The 24,112-nt window shown below is 40.9% G+C and overlaps 1 protein-coding gene across 4 annotated transcripts in view; it reads left to right on the forward strand.

The window, feature by feature from the left end:
- FHL2 (four and a half LIM domains 2) overlaps positions 1 to 24,112 on the forward strand; it is a 141,177-nt gene that overhangs the window by 100,614 nt on the left and 16,451 nt on the right. Inside the window, exon 1 of one of the 4 annotated variants that reach the window (XM_053934258.1) lies at positions 15,829 to 15,968. The exons of 2 other annotated variants lie outside the window; for them this stretch is intronic. The gene's annotated coding sequence lies outside the window, so the exon portion shown is untranslated. Of the gene's footprint in view, positions 1 to 15,828; positions 15,969 to 24,112 lie in introns of those variants that run through there. One more of the 4 variants, XM_053934257.1, reaches the window with a different exon arrangement.

Raw genomic sequence — 24,112 nt, forward strand, 5'->3', positions numbered from 1 at the left:
GCTCAGCTGTTACCTGCTGCCAGGAGCACGGGATCAAGGCCTGACACATTGATGATGATTTAGCTTTCTGGTTGCATCCTTTTTAAGGAGTCCTTTCCCTGGCCAGGGTCCTCGAGAGTAAAGCAACACCCAAAATGAAATTGGGACAGTTTAACTAGCAGGACAATATGGAGTAACCAGCTTTAGAGAACATTTGCTCTTATCAGAGAGAAAAGCAGTAAAGTTTGCACTAGCAGATCTGTAATCCACCCTCTCAAGTTTTTAGATTAAGTGTTCTGGAAGGCAACGTTTACCCCAAGCTGGTCCCTAGTTGCTGGATGTGTACACCAGATCCAGAAATGTTCTGCAGTTGGACTGACACCTGGGGATTGAAGATGTCATTAGTGCCCAGAACATCCTGGACTGGGGCAGGGGACAACCATCATTTATCCAGGTTGTTTCTACAACATCAGCCAGACCTTTGAATCATGCAAACAAAAAAATTGGCTAACATGAAAAGGTTGAGGTTTTCCAGAGCTGTCAAAATATATGTCTTAACTACCCCATTTTTGCTGCTGAAACAGCTTTTCATAACTGTTTGTTGTTCTGGGAAATGTGAAAGGGCTGTTTATATGGTAGCTAAAGAAATATGAGGCAAAAGGCCACTAGATCTAGGATGAACAGTACTTTCCCCAGGAATCTCTGGAATATTTCTCTTCTCTCCCTAACCCAAGTCTCTAGGCCATGCTCCTCATCCATGATGCTTGGAAGCTAGGCATTTCTGCAGGGATAAAAGGAGATGTGTGAAAGTCATTTTCTGCCAGAGGCTTGAATCAGGCTGTCAAATCATGTTGCTTGGCAGAGGCTGAGGACACGCTGTTGCGAGCTTTTTAATGGTAGGATGAATGCCTCAGATGCCAACTTCTCATTGGTTTGCAATTAAAACCATAAAACTTGACTGGGCTCCTTGTCAAGCCACAAATCAGTTTGTCATGCCAAAAAGCCTGGCACACAGTTTGTGTTAGTATCCAGCCTCTGCAGCTTGACCTACACTTGTCCAAACTGCTCAGAGACAAGCTGGGAGGTAATGCTCTCTCCTAAGGACTATTGCCCAATCAGAGCTCTGAAGAAAAGAGAGAGAAGCAGGAGGTGAAGGGAATGAGGTGTTCTTCAGGACTATGGACGTAATAAATAAATCAGCAAAGGAATTGAATCCCTCATCAAGTACTGCTGCTTCAGCCAGGGGGAGGAACAACCCGCAACCTCAGTTCTACAGCACAGCACTTCTCAGATGAGCATGCTGCTGTAGAGAGTCATTTGCCTGCACACAGAGTCTGCCTGATGTTATTTCTTCACCGCACCATCGTACAGAGAGGTTTTCCTTTTCCTCCTCTTAAAATAGTTCAACTTTGTACCGAGGACCATGTCTCTGCTACAACTTTCTCTGCAGAAATACATTGAAATACAGAGATGGATCCAATATTGGCAAGAAGGTAGGCAGGTTGTAACCCCATCTCTACACTGAGCCTTGCTTAGACAAGTTTTCCTTCCCATCCAGCAAGACTGTCCCCATGGGAGATACTAGAAGAGCTTTTTTCCACCTCAGACATCTTCCTTTATTTTTATGTGCAAGTATCCCCTTCACCCAGCATCACACTTACCTTGCAGCAGGAAGGGTACAACAAGTCCTGAGCAGAAAGTTCACCCCTGAGCTACAGTCCTGCTGCCAACACAGACTTACTTGGTGATCTCAGGTTAATCTCTACAGCTGCTGTCTTTTGTAGTGAGGTGGCACTACAGCTTCCTGCATGAGGACGTGTAGGGCAAAAACAAGGCAGGACACAGGACACAAACTGTGCAAGCCCTGCAACAGGGCTGCACATCTGGGGTGGACAGATGGACGGATGAAGGAGTGTTGGAGTTTGTGACATCCACAGAGCAGTCAGCACTTCTTAAGCTGTTTCTGTCAATCTCAAAGGCCTGACAAATAATCTGATCGATAAATTAGAGTTGCTTATATCTCAGACAAAATACTGAGCCCTGAAATATCACCATCTCCTCGGGGTGCCTTGCAGCAACTCCTGAAGGCACTCCCAAATGCAGCAAAGTGATGGGCTGGCACTGCTCAAGAGCACAACAGCCCTTTCCATCAGGGCCCTCATGCAGCCCTAGCTGTGGTGCCTTAAAAGGCTGGTTAGCACAGCGATGCTGCAGTCCTTATCTCCTGCCCATGGTTGCTGCTTTGGAGATATTATATTTATAGCTCACCCGCAGATGGATGCCCACTGTCTAGTTATGAAACATATAGTTTGGGCAATCCAATAAAGAAGCAAGTCTGTCCTGTCCTCTCTCGTTCACAGACTCGTGAGCAGAGGCAGCACTGAGTTGCAGCAAGGTAAGATAGTGCCTTGTTTTGATTTTCACTGTCTTTTGAGCCCTTTTCTCCTTTCCACCTGCCATTTGCCATCACTTCTCAGGGCTCTGCATAAACATCTTGAGGGGAGTGCTGCTTTCTCAGGGTAAGAGTGGACTTTAAGATGTTTGTTCCTCTCTTGCTGCCAGGACACACATAGAGAGTCTCTCTTTGTATTCCCAGTCTGCTCTTGGGAACCAGGTGCTAACTAACAGCTGCTCTTCAGTTTCTTCACTAATAATACACTGTTATGTTTTCATGCTCTCAAGGAACACAGCCATATCTAACTATAGTATAGACACTTCCCTGGTTTGAAAAGCAAACTGAATTACTTCAGGCAGAAAGCTTTTCATTAGCTTTTTGAGGATTTTTCCCCTCTATCAGCATTTTCTTCTTTATGTTGAATGTTTGGAAAATGAATAGATAGTGGGAAAAAAAATGTAGACAGGCAGAAGGAGCATTTTACTTTTTTTTTCCTCTTTCAGACCATTTTTCTAGAGGCCATGAAAGAAAAAAAGGAAAATCACATGTGATCCTTGCTGATTTCATGTTTTAAACAATTACTTGCTATAGATTACAGCAGCTGAGGGAAAAGGAAAAAGAAAGCAAAGCACTGAATCATAACTGTGTGTCAAAGCAGGAATTCATCAAAACTAACCTGTAAAATAGCAGTAGCAATAACTGCCAAATGCCAGTTATCAGGATATTGTTACATTAAATTACTTTTAACCTCATCTCATGAGAGCATTAATTTTCAAATGAAGCCAATAAAAGAACACCTCTTAGGAAAAATAAAATTATTTGTGCATGTATGTACATTTGTTTGGATGCATTTGCAGATACATTTTTATTATAAATATTCTTATAACCAAAAGCTTTTAAATCTAAGGATCACAAAATATGACACAAAGGTACGAAATATTAATTTACTTCTGGTTTAAAAGCTAAAGCTATTACACATTGCACTAGAGTTTGTTTACTATTCCATTATTCAAGAACTTAAATGAAACAAAGGTTTTTTCAGATGCTGAGTCTTTCACGGGCTTTGACAGGATCTCAGGTCTCTGGTACCCTGAGGAGCAGGACTCCTTAGACCTGACCCAAAGCCATTGCTTGAAGGAAAGGACAGCCCACTTCAAAGTGCTTGGGATTGAGGTCAGATCCTAGGTGAGGATTCCAAAGGCAGGAGATCAGCTGATTGCTTGGTCTAAAGCTGCTGGAGATGCACTGACTTAAGATGAAAGGTAGGTGTTCACATCAGTGCAATTGATGCAGCACTTTGGTCTGGTCCCAGGGCTCTCTTGTGCCTGGCAGTGCTCCTGCAGGAAATGCAGCCCTGGGGCTGTGCCCAGGTCATTACACACTCATGGACTCTGAAATCAAATGAACACATCCAAAACACGTCCTAGGGATAGGATTTGCTCTTAGGACATGCCCAGGAGGGAGAGCCCTACATGTCTGGTCAGCAGACCAGCACAGGTGAGTGAATCTCAGTGCCTGGGAGCATCCTGGTGTCCTGTTTGATTTATGAGTAAAGACATGGCCTCTGAGATTGCCCCCATGTATCCAACCTCACCTGTGACAGGCACTCATTGCCATGGCTGATGTCCTCAGGTAATATGTCGTGTCTGGCTTAGCTTTCTAGGGTTGTGCTGGTGCGGGCTGTGACAGTCAGTGTAGATAGTGCTAAGACAACAGGCTTAGGGACAAGTTTGCTTCATCTTTCACATCAAGAACAGCACATAGCTTAAGTGGAAGAATAAAGTTATGTAAAATACCAAATTTATCTGCATATGCCCTTATCTGGGGCTTACTCTACCCACGTGGGTGCCTCAGAAGGCTCCAGACACTGAGGCCAGCACCTCACATGTCTCCCTTTTCCCCAGCTCTAACCCTCTTGCCACTACACCATGGTCTGGTCAGATCTGCACAGAGCTCCAATCTTCTGCTCCCCAGCACTGGTGAGATGAGTTTCCTGTTACCTGGAGCCCAAGGCAGCGTGTTCCACTAGAGACTGCATTTTTTAAAGGGACACCAGTGGGACATGGCCGCTGCCTTTGCTCATCTGGTTATTACAAGATCTTACTATTAAGCTAAACTGATGTGCTTCCACAGTAAAATGTGCAGTATAGAAATCGTGTACAAAACTAGTATTTTTAGTATTTTAGTATTTTATTATTTTAGAGTAGTCTCACTTCTCACATACTAGAAATTTTCTCATGTCCTCAAATTCTTTGCCTATCTTCCAAGCCTCAGGTTAAAACAATACAAATGAGAAAATTGTCCTGGTTGGGCACTTACTGTTAAAATATTGCAGGCACTGGTGTACTGACAGTGTTCCCTTTTAAAAAGAAGAAGCAGAAGCAGCATTCCAATCATGTACAGCAAAGCATTAGCTTTTTAAAAAAAACTGTGTTGAAAAGTCTTTAGCAGAAGTCTTTAGCTGGAACAAAATACAGGAACACACATACGAATGCTGTGGTTTTTCACAGGATTTGAATTTAAAAGTGAAATTAAACAAAAAGACCCAAACCATGTTTCCAAAGTGAAGCCATTCTAAAGGCAATCTCCAACAATAATACTTTGTTCTTACCTAGCATTTAAAAATATGATTAATGGATGAATAACTTTACTTTTTCCCTTGCAAACAGCAAGCCATCAGAACAAGGCAGACCTTTGACTGCAGCTGGCAAGAGGCTGTGAGGGGGCAGCCTCATTCAAACACTTCTTTAATACAGAAAATGTAAAAGGCTATTTTACAAGGAAGAAAACCAGAGAAGGAAGTGATGTGAATACTGACTTGAGGGTGAAATCCTGGCCTCACAGATATCAATGGGAGTTCTCTCAGATGCATCCACAGATTATTTTAACAAAACTCAGATCTCTTTCTTTTCCTCCTAATTTTAATAGTACCAAACTTGTGAAGATTTGTACCAAAAAAATTGCTTTGCTTTTCCTTACCATTTTTCCTTCTTTGTGTGTTGTCTAACCAAACCACAGACACTCTGACACAGTTGTTTTTCAGTGAGATGAATTATTACTGACTGCAATATTTTATCTTTGGCTTTATATCACAGTGAGTACAGTTTCATGCTGAGAAATCTCAGGCTGTTTCAACAATGTTCATCATCTAACACTGATCAGCTTTGAGAAGCATAGGTCATATTGCACAGAGTCCTAGTTTTTCTGAAAGCAGCTGGAGCAATTTTGCCTGGTTTTGCTCAACTCCCTCTAACAAACATAGAAGGAGGACTCCCACAGATATTTCAAAGGGATCCATGAACTTCAGAAAACTCAAAAAGCTTCTGCTCCAGGTTGAATTACTGGCTACTGTTAAAACATGCTTACCAAGGATTAGTGAAACTAAAAGAGCTAGAAGAAAAAATATTTTCCCTCAATTTCACTTCATATTTTCAGTAATATTTTTTATGAAGCCACTTATACAGGTTCTCTTTTTATAATATTCTTTCTTTTTCCTGCAGTGTCTGTGGAACTCCCATATCACAACAAATTAGAGTAAAACTGTCCTTTAAAAAGGAAAATAAGTGCTTTGTCATGAGAATAAAATGGGCACATAAGTGGGGACAGAAGCTGTCTCACACACTCTATAAACAAAGCTAGTGGGTTTTCAGATCAGCATATTCCCTGTCAAGCTGCACCAAGGTCTCCCTAGAAATTTGCATGCTTTCTGCAGGAGGGAAGCATTGACAGCATTGACTAGTGCTCCTTTTTGGTAGTCTGTGGCTAGGGAAGCAAAGCCCAACACGCCTAGAGATTACCATATGAAAACAGAAATACCTGCAAGCTGTAGATACCATCACACAGAAGCCCATTATTCTGTAATTTATCCCATTTTTTAAATGCTTGGTATCCTAATTCCCTATGCATGGTTTCCATTGCAACACATCTCCCTGCCTCCAGCATTGGGTGTAGAAGGCAGCAGGACACTCAGGGGCTTATAATAATAATTATAATACAGAGAGAGATACAGCATGGCACTTTTGGTACAGAACAACAACAGAGAGGAAGTTCTCAGAACAAACTCTGTTGTATTTTGCAACTCCACCACATAAGCCCCACTCAGGAATTTGTGTGAGCACAGGGTAAACACATTATGTGTTATGCACTCGCATGGCCTGCATTTCACAGGCGAGTATTTCTTCTCTCAACATCCTTTTAGGGGAGAGAAATAACACTTTTTCCTAATTCAGAAAAAAGAAGTAAGGGCCTTCTAAGGATCAGATCTGAGGGCAGCCATGCTTCCTTTCTGCCTTTTTGCCCTATGTTTACTAATGCAAATGTAGGGTGGATCTGCAGCTTACTAAAGGAAAAAGCAAACAGTGCTGGGTCCAGGGCATGCTCACAGAGAAAGCTGGCAGGAGAAGCAGTGTGGGCATGGCTGTGGAAGTGCTGTAGGCACTCAGGCAGAGCAGTCTGCCTTCCTCACAGGTCTTCCTCTGCCCTCTCCTGCAAGTGAAATTCTGCCACTGCTGTGTTTGCTGCCAGAAAAGCCAGCCCCTTCCCCACATTTTTTGCTGGATGTCCAAGTGTCAGAAACTCTTCCTTGCAAATGAGGAGTCTGGGTTCCTGAAAATCCTTCTGGATATAAGGAAGAGTCAGCATCATTGTGGATAGGCTCTTTGGGGACAGACAGGTAGGTAGTGCTCAGTCATGCCAGGCATTTACATCGTAGCAACCCAGCCAGGACTCACGGGACTTTATGGTTAGACATTAGGGATAAGCAAAAGGACTGGCACTGCTTCATAATGTGAGTTCTGACTCCTCTCTAATGATTTATAAAAATTACTTATCTTCTACCAAGAGACACTTCATCAAGACAAACCATTGGTACAAGTCTTTCTTTCATTTCACTCACAATATTTGAATTTCATTCACATTAAGAAGCAACTCCACTAGACAGCCATGGGAATATACACTTTGCAGGGACAAACACAATCCACACTGCCATCAGGCTGACAATGGATGGTATATTTTTTTAGCTCTGTGTGAAGTGGTAGACATGAAATTCACATCAGCAACCAAATGATTACTTTAATCCTATTATTTAAAGGGCCTGAGCACTTACAGGGTTCAAAGTAAGCACAGGCCTAAGAAGATCAACAGCAAGAACTCTACTTCAAAGTGCACAATCTAAGCTCATGTACTCAATCATAATATATGTCTGAGCCTACATCTCAGACCCTCTCAGTTTATCTGTAGTATATACAAACAGTAGCTGAGAAGAAAAATTGTTGCCATACAGAAGGATCTTTCTACAAAACAGGACGCCCCCAGTCATGGTCAGAATGGAGAGGGTGACTGTTTCTACTTACATCAAAATACTAGGAGTCTGAAGTAATTTAGGAAGTGATTTGCAACTGTATGCTTCTTTTGAATATTAGGTACGTTGAAAGGTTTGGGGAATGATAGGGCCAACAGATAACCAGTCCTTGAGCAAGAGATGGCTGTAACAGAAGAGGCAAAATGATCTCTTTTTTTTTTTTTTTTTTTTTTTTCTCCTGTGTTCATTGTGAGGAACTTGGAGAGCTTCCTGCAGCAGAATGCTTCCTTATGGTATCGTCAGAGGATCTATTTCAAGCTGAAGTGTCTGTAGAAGAGGTAGGGAGCAAATAAACAAAATGAATAGGAAGAAAATTTTAGAACCAGATGGTGTTCATCCAACAGATTTAAAGGGACTGAAGGATGAATTAGCTGAAATAACAATAATAGTCCATAACCTCTTATTTAAAACAGACTTAGAACTGAGCACCTGAATGTATCCAATACAGCATCAGCCTTTTTAAATGCTTCCAAGAGAAAACAGGAGAAACAGAGCCTGGTAGGACTAACAAATTTAGTAGAAATCACTACACAGGATAGAGAAGATGGGTATATGTGATACACTGGGAGAAATTCAATATATAAGGAGAAATCATGATCTACAAATCCGTCAGGTTCCTGTAAGATAATAAATAGCATGGAGATATAGGAGATCTTTGGTTGACAGCATCTGCCTATTTGTTCTTTTCCACGCATTCAATAAGGGCCCTCACCACAAAAATCTTAAAATCACCTAAGCAGTAATAGGATATGAGGGATGATATTTACATGTATTGCATAAAATCAATTGAAAGATAGACAGGTTTTACAGTAAAGAGATTAACAGGAGATTATTAGTGGAAATTCTTCTAAGACTGAGAAACCAGATGAGAGAAAAAGATCTTAGGCAACAGGATGAGTGAGCACTAGAACAACATCTCAAACTGAATGTAGATGAGCATAAAACAGTGAATATTGGTTTACCTACAAAGTAATGGTTCTGAGATGTTTAGCTGGGTGTGAAATTTAGAGGTTATACAGGCTTAAAAAAAAAAAAAACAAAACAAAACAGCAGACAAAATGCAAACTGAATGTTAAGGTTTTGGCTACATCACCTGAAAAACTAAATTGCGATATTGAAAAAGTTTGAGGAGGAATGATAAAACACAAGAAGTAGCTTTCATACCAACTGAACAGGTAGACTGGGACTCCCTAGCCTAGGAGAGATGGCTGAGGGGAGATATGATGAAGATTGACAAAGACATGAACAGCCTGTAGCATATGAATAAAAAAGTTTCTCATTATATCTCCAAAGGTAAGACCTAGGAGGCCTCAGATGAAACTAGTAGGTAATATGTCCAAAATTAACACAAGGAAGATGGTTCTTCAGCAACACAGAGTAGAGCTACCTACTTGTCAACTTTGATCTTAGCCTAGGACATTGTGAATTTCCTTTCAGGCAATCAGGAGGGAACTGCAAGTTCATGAAAGTGATATTCAGTATGAATACTGCCTCCAGTTTAAGAAATCCCCAAGCCAGAAGTTGCTGGAGGCTGGCAGAGTATTATGAAGAGATATCATTACATTCTCTTCTCACTTTCTTCTCAAGACATTTCTCAAGAGCAGCATAACAAATTGGAGGAACCCTACTTTCAGTGATTCTCATATTGCTGTGGTGTGATCTGAATAACTACAAATGACAAGTTCTGCCTGACACTATTCATCCTTTACAGGCATGAATGTTAGACTGAAAACTACAGTCTAAACCAACCTTCCTTCCTTCCTTCCTTCCTTCCTTCCTTCCTTCCTTCCTTCCTTCCTTCCTTCCTTCCTTCCTTCCTTCCCTTCCCTTCCCTTCCCTTCCTTCCCTTCCCTTCCCTTCCTTCCCTTCCCTTCCCTTCCTTCCCTTCCCTTCCCTTCCCTTCCCTTCCCTTCCCTTCCCTTCCCTTCCCTTCCCTTCCCTTCCTTCCCTTCCCTTCCCTTCCCTTCCTTCCCTTCCCTTCCCTTCCTTCCCTTCCCTTCCCTTCCCTTCCCTTCCTTCCCTTCCCTTCCCTTCCTTCCCTTCCCTTCCCTTCCCTTCCTTCCCTTCCCTTCCCTTCCCTCCCTTCCCTTCCCTTCCCTTCCCTTCCTCTTTAGATGTTGTGCAGTCCTAATGTTACTCCTTAAGGGCAAATTAGACAGAGATCTGCCAGGAATGACTTGGACATTGTCACTTCTGCCTTGGAAATTAGTTCTTAAGGTGTCTGCCAACTGCTCAGTTTTTCAAACCTGTCTTTGCTCAGAAGTTTCTGAGGCCTCTGGCTGTCTGATAAAGTGAAATTGTAGTCTCAAATGTTGCTGTTGGTTATTTCCAGAGGGTTATAACAGCTATCAGGAGCGCAGGCAGAAAAAGTGCTAAGGGCAGCAGAAGCAAATCACACACACAGAAGTATGGGTTTGGAGAAGAAGCCAAGAGCAGTGGGGCAATGGGAGGGAGAAAGACTATGGAAAGGGGGTTTTGCCTAAAAATGTTGAAGTGTGCTGGTGAGAACACCACATGTAACGGAGTTATTTTTTACAGAATACCAAGTCTCTGGTGCTCTCAGAAACACAGTCATTAGTTTCTTGGAACAATCACAGTGTGGTTGTTTCATGCATCTAGAATAAGGAAAGCTAAATTATGATTATATGAAAATTAATAAATCCTTAATTAAGGAGTAGTATTTGCCAGCTCAGAAGACCAGCAATTGCTGCAACTTCTGTAATAATTTGACATCCCAGATTCCATCTGCAGGGATAGGAAACCCAAAAGGTTCTTCCCATCTGTCATAATCAGGCCCCACATGGCAGTCAAGTTTAATCCAGAGGAAAGGAAAGAAGCAAGAGCTACTCTGCACAGGACCCTGCACTATTATCATTTAGAGTCATATGAAGACCCCTCACCTGTTGTTGAGGTTATCTCTCTATCCCAAAGCATTTCTGAAGACATGCTACCAAGATCTCTCCCCTTGGTTACAGATGAACAGACTATGGAGCTGAGGGGCTTAGTGAACATGTAGAAGCCAAGTAAGTGTGAAAAAGACAAAGACCAAAATGTTTCAGTCTAGTTTCCTTAAAAGTAAAGGCACCATCCATTCTTAGTGAGGGGAAAGAATGAGAAAGAATGCTAGGGAAAGTAGGGGAGGCGACTGTATTGCATAAGAATTGTTATCTTCCACTCTCTTTGTTGTAAATCTTCATTATTTCTTCAGTTCACAGCCTGGTGAGGGCTGTTCAGGGTGCATGGTACAGCAGGGTGCATGGTACAGGCAGCTACTGCTTGGGGAGTTTGATGGGCTGCCTTTATCCTGCAATGGCCTGTAGGGCTTTTTTTTTAATCCATGAGGTCCCGGCATAGATTTTCTGGCAATGCTGCTTGTCCAGTGAAGGACCTGTCGGTCCTTTAACATGGTGCCTCAGCTTTCCAAGATTTTGGAAACTCATCTGTCAACAAGAGGGATTTTCCTTAGCAGATACCATTCATTTAAGCCCTGGGTTGGTCCTTGAAGCTTCCTCTGGTGTTCTGTCTGCTTCTTCAAGCACTACTACACTTCTCCTCTGTGATCAAATTGTGTTCCTCTGCACATCAGTGATAAAAGCTGTTTGTCTACTCAGCTGGGAGAGAGGAAAGCAGCAAAAAAAAAAAGGGGACACAGCTGTCTTTCTGCTTGGGTCATCCATTGCAAGCCCTCTCCTACATCTCAATTGTCCACAGAGAGAAGGGTATGGGAGCAATTACATAGACAGTGACAGACCACATTTTGACAGGTGTCTCACTGCCACATTCACTTTGGGACATCTCTTTGAGGAGATAGATTTCTCTGACTGAAACTGGGGCTAACTTGATCAAAAGTCCTGACTAACTTAAAAAAAAATTAAATCTTTTTCCAGACTGACCATAATGGTCTAAAATTCTTTTGTCTCTATCCCAGACCATGCTATCACAGAGACACACCTGTATTTGAGTCTCAGTCATCTATCTTATCACATAGCATCACATTATCCTTCTAAAGATAACCTTTCCTGTGAAAAACAGAAGTTCTTGATGCTACTGGACCATGGCACCTTTCTCTAAATTACTGAAGAAAACTGTTTAACACTGTGTGTGAAAACTATAACATATTAAGAAAATAAACATGGAAGTGGTTTTTTTGTTTGTTTGTTTTTACAGATTAGATTGGAGTTTCTAAGCCACTAAAGTTTCCACCTTAATTTAGGCTAAACATCAATAATAGAAGTCTTGTATCACCCCAAAGCAGACAGAGTTTTTCTATCTGCCTTGGATGGGGTGGTTTCAATGGATTGTCCAAAGAGGTTTGTAGTTCCCTCATCAGAATCTGTGAAACTCTGATACTTCTTACTTGATGCATCTTTCTACTTGAGGTTCAAGTCTCCTAGGGGAAGAAAGGAAGATCAGAATATTGCAAACAGCCTTGTGACTTGGAAACTGGATTGGTAAAGAAAATACATGCTGAAAATATCTTTTTATCCTTTGCAAATTCCTTATAATCTTGGGATACCTATCTGTGAGCATTTCATGAGAATGAAGTTTCAGGAAGATTTAATATTGTCTAGCTGTTCTTTTAGGTTTAATGAACTAAAATGCAACCCCTGCACTAGTCTCCACTCCTTCCTAAGTCATAGTGCCAAAAATAGCAGCTCTCCTAAATGCACCCTCTCATATTCAATTGAAGCTTGTGTTACACAGATTCAAGCATCAAAAAGGGGATTAGTTGAATTCTGATAAAGCAACTTAACAGTTTCCAGGATAAATTGGTGGAGTAAGGAATCAACCAGTAGCTTAGCCATTTTCAAACCTAAAAGAGTATATTTTCCCCTCCCCTGCTCTCAGAGATTATATTTCTCATGTCTCAAACTGGGGGAAATAAAACTATTCTACTTCCAGCTGTCTCTTTCCACTACTTTTCTTTATTCATTCTTTTCAGCCAGAAAAGGAGATAAGTGCTGAAATTATAGTTATTCTACCATCAGCCCAGTAGCTGAAGTGAGACTTATGAAGGCTTTGTAAAATCATTGAGAAATCCTGCTATGAAAATGGTACTATTTCCACCTTTTTTACCCATATGGAGGTACAGCATTCTACACATAGAATTAACCTGTTAGACACAGAGACCACTGAAGAACAAGCAATATATGCTATACACATGAGGAAAATATAAACCATAGGATAAGTTTCTAAATCGCTGTACGGTACTTGCATTTCCACTCTTGGTTTAGGCCCCCTCTTGGAAGCACTCCCCCCTTTTTCATTGCCTTGACTCCTCTGAAGCCTTGAAGATGCCTGATCTCTGCTGGGTTCTTCAGAGAACCAATGAAGTAAAAATAAAATGTAAAATATATCTATTGAAAAAGAAGAAGTGGGTACATAATAAATTTGTTAGTGAAAGGCTTCTGCCCTTTCCTCCCCATCTCTCTGAAAATTAATGAAATTTGTGACTCTTTCACCTACCCACACCTGTTGGGTTTGATTCTTGTGGGAAAGAGACTGGGGAGGGCTGCCAATCACTGATGAATATTTACTTGCCAGAAAAAATGTGGAGTGAGTGGTCCTGAAGTGGGGGCAAGTGTCGTGGTTTGACATTCCCTGTACCTTCCCTAGTAGTGCTTGATGGAGTGCATACATCTCATCATGTGATGAGGGAATGTACTGCCTGGTAACCTTCCTCATCCCTTTCACAGCCCTACACAGTCTTGATGTGGCTGCTAAGTGTCAAGTCCCACAGTGAACCCACAAATCAATGGGTTTTAAATCACCAGAGACTCTTCTGCCTTCAAGAAGTCAGAGGTGTTATATTAAAATATGCAAAAATTACCTTATCTTCCTTAAGTCAACCCAGACCTGCAACAGATAAACTAAATAACTTAAGTTGGAGCCAGTATATATTTAAACTTATAATTGTGAAAAGCACTTGTCTTTTATGACCACAGGGATCATCAAAAAATCTGTCAGACTTGCTGCAGTAGCTGTCAATGGAAAGATGGGGAAATAAAAATATCATGGAAATTGAAAAAAATCAACACAATCAGAATATTTAGTTTGTTTCGGAAAGTTTGGAATCAAATAGCCCAATTCTAATTACCTTGAGGGCCTTTTTCCTTTTTTGTGTACACTACTAAATCTGAGCAATAGAACAGTAACTAAGATGGAAATAAATTATTATTGTTGCCACTGTGTAATAGTTTAACCTAAAAGAGAGAAACTATTGCTCATATTATATTTATGCTCTAGCTAGTCCTTTGTAAGTTTCCTAGCAAATTACAAATGAGTTTGGCTGTCCTGAGCTTTATATTTACACTCAGTGAAGCTAATGAACAGAGAGATGAAATGTCCTGTCCAAGGGCATCCTTGGAAGTCACTGATGGGACTGGAAACCCAACCAGTAGCTCTCCAAAGATATAGGTGCAGCTCCAAGGTTGCTCATGGGTTCAATAAAAATTTTTCACTCTCCAGTTTAATTCATTTTACAGTGCCACTGCAAATTCAAGGGAACAGTCAGGGACTCCCCATGTGGCTGGGGAGTGCAGCAGCTTTGATTTAAATAAGATTTAATTGCCATGGCATTCTTAATCCTGTATGCCCACTGTCAGCCCTCCAGGGCATGATGCCTGTTTTGAAAACTCAACAGCAAAGGCTGGATCAACTGACAAACAGATCATTGCTGGTCATCAAAATAACTCACATCTGTAAAGGAGAGTTGGCTTCTGGTAGAAGAACTGGAATGGCCCTTCCTCACCATATTAAAACCATTACTTTTCTAGATTTGGAATAACACTGATACCAACTAACACATTTCACCCTCTTTCCAAATCTGACTACATCTGCGTGCATAAGAGGACAGCAAGTACAGGGCAGGGTTCTGGCATAAGTTTGTCTTGCAGAAGAAACTGTTATCTAACCCATGTGCACATCTACACCACCACTAAGGCATGTGCCAGAACCCAGTACCCAAAACTGGACTATCTGGCACCTTCTGGATGCAAAACAACAGCAAGACTCTCTTGGGATCAGGGCCTTTACATATTTATCCTTCTGGTTTCCCTTAAGGTTGAAAGCATTCATATTAAAGCACCTCCCTTTGGCAAGCATCAGTCATTACTGAAGAATTACCCTGAAATGCCTCCCCAGCCCACCCCTCAAGCTGCAGAGAGCAGCTCTCCCATGTGCTTCTGATCCAAATTCTTCCCTCTGGGAGGTTTCCCAGGACCCTCATTGTTTTGATTAGCAGAATGTGTCTCTGCTAGAACGGCTGATAAATGAAATTGGATTTTGTAGCAGAAAAAGTAGTTCCTGATTATAGTAGGATTAATAGTTCCCCCTCTTCTTACCATGTGCACACTGACAAGGCTCTCGACTGGGTACTGATCATGTGCTGGCTGAGACAATCTGTTCCTTCGGCTTTCTCTTACAAAAAGATTGTTGGTTTTGGTTTCATTGATTTCCCCTGCTTTTTGTTCATTTTCCTCCTGATTATGGGGAAGCTTGGCAAGAGAGAAGGGTGGAGAGAAAGTAAATGGGGTCTGAATGCTCATAAAGAAATGCCTGCACACTTGGTCTTTGTAAAAATGTGCACCTCTCCACAAAGGAGAAAAGAGACAGGTTGTTTCACTCTTCTTTGGCAAGACACTCAGCAGGCAAAATCACCAAAGCAGATAAAGCCTCATACCGATTTTAACCAAGGACTTTATTCTGTCAGCCAGGTGAAGAGCCTTACAAATGTTTGGGTTTGAGTTGCTGTAAAACCTCTCCTTTTGCAAAGAGCGAGCTCTCGGATTTAGCAAAGCCGTGTTATTAATAAGCATCAGGGGTTTAGAGAAACAAAGGCTGGAGGAGGGGAGAGGGAGCCTTATTTTAGGAAGGGGGCCAAGAAAGACAAGATGTTTAGGAGGGTGAAGTATTGACACCCTTGGAATAGAGAAAGTGTCGAATGCCAGCTGCAGAGCGCCTCAAAGAATGAGAGTCTCCGATGCTTTTGTCTCCTTATATGGTAAAATGATAGCGAGGGGTTTCACTAGGCTGGGGAAGGCAGCAGCCTCTTTCCACACACGCTGACTGCAGAGCTGCAATCGGCGGAGCCGCTCTTTGCAGGCAGTGGAAAGCCCCAGCTGGCTGCACAGCTCTCTGCTGCCAGCAGGCCAGTGCGCTCTTTGCACATTTGTTAATGGATGTGACCCCCTGTCCCCGGTCCAGGAGGTGGCATTAACTGCCCGCTACTGCTCTGTAAGTAAATATCCCTTTTTTCCTCTTCCCCCCCACTACCCACAGAACATATCTTTGGAGGTGTCGCTTTAAACAAAGGGTGCAGAGACGAGGAGATGGTTGTTTAATATCCCTGTGGGTTGTTGGGGAAGGATGCGAGGAGAGAGATTGCCGGTCCCCCTTTCTCCTGAGTGCACGGGCAGGGGTGTGAAGAGGACAAAAAGACAAATTTCTTATCATAGCAATTACTGCTGCATGTCCGTCAGTAAAGTGACACATCAGCGAGCTGATGAGGCACCGGGTCTTTTCATGTGTAACTATTTTTAATGACTGTATTGTGCTGCGTGTGTAATCCACCGGGGAGGTGATAAAGAGTAGAAGATGGGGTCTTAGATTCCTTACACCTCCGTGCACTCCTGCTGCCGAGCTCAACAAAGGAGCATTTTTGTATTATAGCAAGAGCAGATGCACATGAAACAAAGGTAGCCTCTCCTCTTTGCAGGCAAACGGCGTGGATAGATTGTGTATGGGAAAAACGGGGAGCCATCAGCATTGTATTTCTTCTTTTTATGTGGAGAGAATAAATTAGAGTACAAATCCCAATTATTAACTCTGCATTCCTTCTTTTTGTGCTTCTCTTTGTGTGCATGTGTGTGAAGCCACAATAACCCAGTCCTTACTGTATGCTAACCTGGATTTCTCTGTGTATGTAATAAAGGAAATACTAACTTTTGTCCGCATTGATGGCTGTTCCAAACTTTTTACTCCCCACAAGGGATATGGCTTTTATTTAGTTGACCAAATACCTGCATACTCCAGCTTTGCTGAGTACACAAGACAGCAAATGTTATACAAATATAGATACCAGCAAGTCAGTCAGCCCGTGATTGCCACTCCCCTGACTCCAATCTAGAGGTATATTAACTAAGATTGCTAATTGACATTGAGATTTTCAGGGTCAGTAGCTGTAACATTTGTTGATGGTTATGTGTATTTATATGTTGTCTTGAACAGGAATTGTTCTAAATGGGACCAACATAAGGCTATGTCATTAGATACACAAATTCATCCAAATGTGAAAGAATGCTACAATTAAGGTTATCTATGGGTTTCCCAGTTCATAAATTTATGGGACTCCCATCTTTCTGGCCAAAATCTTCTGTGCCTTTAATCAGCCAGATGTAAACTTTGAACATGATTGCTTTGGGCATTTGGATATGGAAGGAAAAAGAAAAGAAAACAAATCAAAACAAAACAAAAAAAAAAAAAAAACCCCAAAAAACCCAAAACAAAACTTGTGTTTATTTTCCAGAAATGTTGGTCTGTTTTGTGCACCATAACTGGGAAAGGATGGATTCTAAAGGCTGCTTTTTCAATAAAACCTGACCAATTCTTGGTGACATATAGAGAATTTTTTTAAAAAAAGGATATGAGTTGCTGTATTGAAAACTCAGTTCCTGACACACCATAGATAGCATTACTATCAAAATCTGACCAGAGCACCAATAAAACTGTCTTTTACCCTAACCATAGGGTAAAATGATCTCTGGTTTGTGAACCAACATGTAGTTGAGGTGAGTGGGGCAGCTGAAAAGACATAAAATGATGTTGTTGAGGAATCAAATTTCTAAAAGTTACCTGGGGTTCCCACCTGACATCTCCATCTAACTAGCACACCTGAGGCTAGTGGGTGGACCAGGTCTTGTGGTCTTTTGAAAACCCAAGACGGCAAAAGTGCTGGGATAAAATATAGTTATTTTTGGTTCTCACCATTCTGCCAAATGAGCTCCCATGGAAATCAGCAGTGCTACATATGCAAGCACCAAATAGTCACTTCAAGGTGGTTTGGATTTACAGGAAAATACTACTAGTTTTTGTGAAATCACTGTTCTCTCCCAGCAGTGGCTATATTGTGTCAGATATTGTTTGTCCATGTGAAGTTCCTACCACATAGAGCATGTAATGGTGATTCCCAGATTAAGAACTCTGGTACAAATAATGATCTGTTTCCCACTCCTTAGAGAAGGCCAAGGTTAGCGCTTTCCTTGAAATCGCATCTTTCCTGTCCATACAGGCATGACTCTCCCAGATGGCACACCTTGCATTAGAAAAGAGATCAGACAACTCCTTTGATCACACACAACACAGTCTGCCAGGATGCCAACATGCTTTGAATGTCAGAAGCCAAAAAAATAAAACAACCTCAAAACACTGGTGACAAAGTACAACTCCTATAATTGTAAGGGTTAATGACAGTTTCTGCTGCACTGCACTGCAAATTCAAACTTTCATTCCAAAAGAAAGGGATGAGGAGGGCTGCAAAGACCTGTATTCACAAGAGACCCCTGGCTCTGTTCTCCAGGACATTGAGTTCTGAACCTCAGAGCCAAGCAATGTGTTACTTGCTGATGTCCTCACATCCCTGCCTTGCCTCATCTCATAGGGGCCAAGATACTTAGAGTTAAGGGAAGGTCAGATAAATGCTAACACCATCAGCCTTCCTGATGTTAACACTGACAAGCATTCCTGTTGCTGCTGGCCAGCATGCTCACTGTCTTTCAGGGTCCCCACAGACCAGGAACATTCAGGTCTAAGTCTCATCCATGTTTCTCTGATGGGTAAATCTTTCCTGAGCATCTCTGGACAAACTCCGAATGGTGTAGTGTTGTAGGCAATCGTCTTCCCTCACTTGGGTACTGCTTCAGAGACTGAGGGAATCTCATCATTTGCATTTTTAGACTGATTAATTCTAATGGTGTAGTTTTAATATTTAATTTACATATGCACAGTTATTTATGATGCAGATTCACCACAAGTGAGAGTGTGAAATGGCAGGGTAATGACAGGTTTCATGAAAATAAATCTTGGATACATTGATAGCCACTGAAGCATTAACATTCCAACAATATTAATTAGCTATATATAGACAGAACTTGATTATAAACCAGTAGAGCCTTCTCCTAAGGATGAAAATCAAAATACTCATGCCAGGTGATAAAGTTAATTTTGTTCCTTTTCACATAGCCTTCTATATTATACTGGATTATATCAACTAGGATGCTGAATGGTTACTGTACATATAATAATATGCCATAAGAAGAATACAGGTGAGCATAACACTGACATAAGCATATTCACCATTCCCTTTAACAGAAAATTCCTGAATTTGAAGTTTCAAATATATCAACCACTGCAGAGAAAGGTCTAAGGTAACACTCTGATGGTGTGAGTTAGTGCTAGACCCTCAGCAAGCATAAGGGCTCAAAACCCACCACTGTTTCTTCACTTCATCTTGCATAGTAAAAGCAGCAAATTGCACAAAGCCATTAAATACCTGCAATCATTTACATAAATGTATTTTGTCATTGCTCTGAAACACCCTTGAGATTCAGAGCAAAAGTGTCTTCAGAGACCAGGATCTTGCCTTTGATCAATTCCACCTTTCCATACTATGTCATGCAGCTCTCCATGTGGAATCAACATCTTCCTTCTGCAGTTGGAAATAGTCTTGCCCACAAAAAGATTGCCTACGTCCATGTCATCAGGCTCTCTCTGTCTTTGTACTTTCTTCTGTACGTCTCATGCACCACAGGTACTTTGGCTCAACCTTGGTAGATGTTCTCTTTGCTCTCTGTGTCCAGTCTTCAGCCACAAATCCCCCCAAAACTGGGCCTAACTGGTTTCACGCAGGTGCAATTGATCTGGTTTGCTAAGATGTGCCCAGCTCAGTGGGTGCCCCAAGCTTTATGTAGCCTCCTTTGTCACGTTTTGGAAGGCCATGGGCATGGTAGCTGGGCAGGGAAGTTTGGATACCTCACAGTCCTGAGGCATTCACTGCCACAGCAGTTTTTTACAGCAGCTATAAGATGTGCATTAACTGATCCCCCCAAACCAGGCGTGCCAATTATCTTAGGCACAAGGGGGATTTGTGGTCTTACCTCAGTAAACAGAACCAGAGCCGTGCAGCTAGAGGACTGAAAAAATAACAAATCATTCTTCTTTCACAGAATCATCCCAACTTTTCTTCTATCCTTTCTTCAAAGAGGGAAACACAGGCTATTTGGGACATTACTCTGGTTTTTTGCCCTGGGTAGTAGTATATTGGATTTCAAAAATACAGAAAAATTTGGAAACACGACTGCATGGTAGCAAATGGCATTTCTGGGTATTTTTATCTTAAAGTCTAATTTCTCTGAGATTAGCAGTGTTCCTGTCAATAAGAGAAAGCAATCCTTTTCTGGAAAAACAAACATTTGTTGGAGTTTAGTGTCTGTAGACATTTAGCTTATACACTACTTTTGCAGGATAGTGCCAGAAATAATAAAAAGGTTTATTAATCTTATGCTATTTTTCTCCTCTATCGTTTTCTGTTATCTGCTTAAATGCTCTTATTAGAAATATAAATTTTTATGCTTAAGCAAGATCAAGTACTTGACCTTTCCTCTGAACAAGCATTTGCTTATTTTGCAAGAGAAAGAAGGAGGACAGCAATTTCAAAAGGCTTTAAAATAGAAAATAAATGCAAGCCTTTCCACTTGAACTGTGCTCCTCCTTGCTGTGGCAGATTTAAATCATGCTCCACATTATTTCAACACTCTTCTTTTGTAACTGAAATGTGTGCAGGGTTATGGGTAAGACCATAGACCCTCCAGTCATTTCAGTATCAGTCTGAGATAACCATAGAGCAAACTGTGTGGGGTACAATTTCAAAGTGTCGCTGCTCAGTTCTTCTGTGTCATTTGTGGATATTACCACTTGTTCTTGCTCTACCACTATGGAGTGGCTCTAGACTGGAGCAGTTCTTTATTGACTGCCAATCACAATAAACCACAAGAAACCACAAGTGGAGTGTTCCTTTTCCACTGCTGTAACTACAATTACTTTAGCCAGATGCATGAAAAACCTTGTCATACAATAAACGTTTTCTATTTTGTTTTTTTTTTTTTTTTTATTATTATTTCTTTTCTGCTAAGGAATACAATCTTACCCAGCACACTATCCACTTTCCAGTTCATGACAGGCTGACTGTGTAATCCAGACAGGAACCAGGTATGCTTTGGTTATCTGCATATGTTAATGAAGTCTGTCTGGTCAGAAAATTGCACTTTTAAAGAGATTTTAAAAAACTCTAAAAAAAGTGATCAGAATGTTATACCATACATAAAAGAAGTCAGCCATTTCCAAGGAAGGTGAGTCCTTGGAAAAATCCAAATATAATTTTGAAGAATATTGTAAGGTAACTTCATTAAAAATGAAACATTTTTTCTTTAAATAGCTTTTAAAACTTAGCATCTAAAGGCATGACTGGGATATTTTACTTGGGGTCAATTTTTTATTATCTTTTGTTATTACTATTATTTTCAATATTAAACCAATTTTCCTGGCTTTTGATGAAGAGGAAATGGTCATTCCTTATTTTTCTAAAGTGATTTAAAAAGAAATAAAATTAGGTTTCCCTCTTTTCCCCTTGCATGGCCTTATGGTCTGGTTTGGAAAGATGCTTAGGTCTTCCAAGAGTGCTTTCCTGTTACTGCAACAAGATGATAGATAATGAATGTGGTAAAAGCAGCTAAATTACAGGAAAAAAAAATCACCTCTTGCCAGAAAGACCAGCATAGTCTGTTAGTTCATGGTTGTAAATAAATCTTTTCATTTTAGCCTTTGGAGCATTAACATAAATTGTTTCCAAATGCTCTAGACCTGCATGGCTCATGTCACTGGAGTTGCCAGACACAAATCTTCCTTCTTCAGGGGAAGAGAAATAAACAGATAGAAAATTCTCCATGTGTACTGTTCTTCTGGAAAAATAGTCAGGTGGGAGAAATGCCTGTACATCTTGAAGGAAGACTTTTTGTTTCCTATGCAGGTGGCTAACACAACATACTGATCCAGGGGCACACGGAGAGAAAGCCTCAGCACTACTCACCTATTTGAGTCAACAGCAAATCCCCCTTTGGCATCTACAGGGGCTTAATCCTATGTCTCCAGATGCTGTTACAACAGGAGATCAGAGCTTCACTGAATAAACTAAAGAACTCCTACATGGTTTAGATAGTTTCCCTTGGCCTCTTTCTCTCTCTTGTGCATGTGCATCTGCGCCTCTCAGTGCTCAACACCCCCTGCGAAAAGTTGAAATAGGAGATGGACACAACAGCATTTATTAGGCTTGCAGACATAGCTGAAGAAGCAGGCAAGGTCTGCTTTTTCAGTAGTCAACAGTGTCATGGGATGGGGGAACACTGAGTAATTTCTTAATGACATGATGAGCCCTAATATTTATGCAGTAATATGACAACTTCAGGAGTTGCTGCCAGTAAAATGAGACTGAGCCAACAGGGAAAGAAGAGGAAAGAAGCATAGATTTTGAATCAGTCTACTAACTTTTTGTTAATTTTCCTGCCAATTCGTACTTCCTGTGAGACACAGTGTGGGTAGTACTAACATTTGGCATAAGCTGTAGCTTCTCTTTTGGGCAGGCAACAGAAAGCTCTTTTCCTTTCGGAGAAGTACTTGTTATGTCTGATGCTGTAGGAGGGAGACTGAATGGCAGAAAAAATCAATTCCTCCATGATTATGTTGAGAGCAATCTGAAAAAGCATAAGTATAGAATGACTACAGTGATAAAATGTAAAGATTAACCTTTAACCACAAAGAGCTGTAATAATGATGAGTCTCTGTCCCACAACACTTTATGGTCAACAAGTATCAAACACAAGAGAAAGAAATAGATCAATGGCAAGGAGGTTGAATTGCAATTTGTGTTTATTCACAGCTGTGCAAGTCTCCTGGTTTGGTTTTTTTTCCCATAAAGTCCAAAACAGTGCATAAAGCCTTCACTAAGCTGAATACGAGGGGATTTTATATAACAGGCAATGTAAAGGATCATGTGTACAAAGTGACAAGCAAAAATACTGCTCAGTACGATTTTACATTTCTTGATTGTAAGACAACAGTGAAATGATTTGTTTCAAATTTCTTCTAGTATTTAGTAGATAGGATCCATTATTACCTCACATTTAATTCTCTCTGGAGCAGAAAAAACCCTGTACAATATGCTCAAAACACCACATAGTAGATCATGAGATTCAGTCCGAGGCCTGGATGTAAACAACCTGGAATTTTGGGATGCTTCAACCTTAATTCCAGCTTACTGAATGAAATCACATGAACCTGAAATCCTAACTTTAAGAAATATTGGATCCAAAACTGGTCCCAGATCCAATAAAAGATTCACATAACTAAAGCCAAAATGCAGATCTTGTCTTTCCCAAATCTCTACAGATGTTCCTCAAATCTCATCCAGAGCTGTCCCTGCATTGTCTTCATAGAGCAGAGTTCATCCCTAAATCTGTTTAGGATACAGAAATGAGGACTGCCTGTCCCTGCTCACAGTGAGGGGGACAATCCTCTGGGACAATCTTAGAGCACATTTTACAAAACTAGATCTCTTTCAGGATTGGAGGGCTGTGCCCAGGTATTTTCTGAAATAGTGGCAGCAACTATTAAATAATTCCTGAATTATTTTGAATTGTTGAATTATTACATTATTATATAAATTATTAAATACATCTGTTACATGATGCTTACCTCTGCTCCAGTGAAATGCACCCAGAAGACAATACAGCATTCAAGAGGGGAAGTTCTGTGACCAAGAGACAGGAATATCCACCTCTAAGGGAACATTTAGCAGCTTTGGACAAAATGGTATAAACCTATAAAGGAATCACACTCTATAGTTTTTGCTTTTACACATCTGCAGAAACTGCAGAGAATTTTTTCACTCTCCAGTATCACACATCTACTTTTAAATCAGGGCTAGAAAGAAGTAATTCCGAAGAAGGGTGACAAGTGCAAGTTCAGAAGTGGTTTCTGCTCACATTTTAACTTAGCAACAATGCACATTAAATAGGCAACAAAATCCTATCATTTGGAAAAAAATAGCTAATATAGTCAGTAAAAAGTACAGATTTCTGTCCTAAGTACAGACTATTTGAACAAAAGCTATCACTCCTCTCAGACTTAGTCATACATCTACACATATAACTCAGTGTACATTGGTCTGACTCCATTCATTTTGCTGAGATTACTCCAGAAAGAAATTAAGTCCTGACTAGTTCTTTCCTGGGAAATATAGGTTAGGGGTGTGAACAGGCTCAAAACTGAGA

This window comes from Vidua chalybeata, chromosome 2 (genome assembly GCF_026979565.1).
Source record: "Vidua chalybeata isolate OUT-0048 chromosome 2, bVidCha1 merged haplotype, whole genome shotgun sequence".
NCBI lineage: Eukaryota > Metazoa > Chordata > Aves > Passeriformes > Viduidae > Vidua > Vidua chalybeata.